Raw genomic sequence first — 1,619 nt, 5'->3', positions numbered from 1 at the left:
ATTTTTTTCTTGGCTTTGAATGTCCCCTCTTCTCCTGGCCAGATGCCCCCTGTCCTCCACTGATGTCTCCTCTCCGGGAGCTTCTTTCCGAGTCCCACTGGATGGGGTGTCTGTCCCCTTTTCTCCCTCAGTCTTGGTTTTAGCTGCCTGGCACACGTCATCCCCGCGCTCCCCTCTCCCCGCCTCCCCCCCGCCCCCGCCATGAGCGCTCTGTGGCGGCTGGGGACATGATGGTCTGGTCCAACCTGGCACTCCCAGACCTGGTGTGAGTCGTCGGTGCTGCTTAAACGATCGTGTCAGCCGCCGTGGACTTGCAGCGTAGCTCCGCAGAGGTTTCCTGGCTCTGGGGATGTGTCCGGATTCGTGCCCCAGCAAATGGATCCCCAGTTATCGGTGGCGCTGGCGGCTGTGCCGATTGAAGCACGTGGCTGGTTTGTGTCCCGAACTACCTGAGAGAAGGCTGCCTGGCGTGGCAGCGGGTCCGGAACGCACGTGAGGAAGGCGAGGGATGTCCCTGTGGTCCGGCAGTGCCCCTCGTGACGCCGTAGTCAGGACAGGAGGGGCGGACGTCTCTCCTCGCCCTCCGCGAGCTCTTCTCACACAGAGCAGGTTTCTCGGATTTTAATTATCGTAAACATTTTTGAGGCCTGGTTACCTGGCTCGCCCCGTTCCCTTATCCATTGGACATTCGCCACGCACCTGCAGAGGCGTAGGGCCTCTTCCGAGTTTGCAGGATAAAGAAACTACAGGAAGCACCTGTTTCTGACCAAGCCGGAGGCCGGTGGCAGAGTTAGGATCGCGCCCCTTCAGCACCGCAGTGCCCAGGGCTTGCTTCTCTGGGCCTGCACGTGAGGCCGTGCAGGGTGTCCACTGCACACAGGCACTTGGCCGACGGGAGGCTGGGCGCTGAAATCGAGCCTGTGCTCTGCTAGTCAGTCAGGCCATGCCCTTGGCATGGGGTGGGAGCCACCCGAAGGAGTGTCCTTCTAAAACGAGCCAGGGTACCACATGGGCCAGCAGTGGCCCTGTCCCTTCCCCTTCTGTCTGCCTGTCAGCCTGATGACATTCACTCCCTCTCTAGCCTCCCCCCAGATCTGCCCCTCACCCTCTCCCCTGGGGGCCCTGAGCCTGCCCGGGAGCCACCCTCCCTGTAGCCACTACCTCACAGGACTGGGGCGGGATGGCACCGAAGGATCTCACACCTTTCCAGACTTGTCTGCCGTGAGTGGCTGTTACTCTTGAAAAACGTAGCTAAATCACTTGCCAAGGGAGATGGAGGAAGAGGAGTTTGCAGGGGAGCAGCCGGAGGCCTCGCGGGGAGAGCGGCCGGGGCTGGGGGCGAGCAGAGGACGGGTTGCCCCAGCCGCGGAGCTGGCCGTGCGCCCGTGGGAGGCTGGGTCTCTGCCGGACTCGGGGGCGGGCCTGAAGGGCGTGGGAGACCAGGGCGCTGTGCCGAGGGCAGTGGGGAGCTTGTTCTGATTACAGAAGTGATCGTGCTGTCTGAAGACCCTTTGGAGGGGAAGCAGAAGCCGAGGACGTTCACCCCTCGGTCCCCCAGCCGTAACTACCCCCGTCGGTTGGCATCCTGCCTTCCAGTTTTTATGCATAGACTTTTAATA

At 61.9% G+C, this 1,619-nt stretch overlaps 1 protein-coding gene across 1 annotated transcript in view; it reads left to right on the top strand.

Moving 5' to 3' along the window:
• The window catches only part of WDR25 (WD repeat domain 25), a gene marked incomplete at its 5' end in the record, with an annotated part of 54,006 nt that overhangs the window by 23,920 nt on the left and 28,467 nt on the right, over nucleotides 1–1,619 (top strand). The gene's annotated exons all lie outside the window — the stretch shown is intronic.

The sequence above is a fragment of the Pteropus vampyrus genome, unplaced genomic scaffold (assembly GCF_000151845.1).
Source record: "Pteropus vampyrus isolate Shadow unplaced genomic scaffold, Pvam_2.0 Scaffold641, whole genome shotgun sequence".
In the NCBI taxonomy this organism is placed as follows: domain Eukaryota; kingdom Metazoa; phylum Chordata; class Mammalia; order Chiroptera; family Pteropodidae; genus Pteropus; species Pteropus vampyrus.
This window is presented reverse-complemented; position numbering and strand designations above follow the sequence as displayed.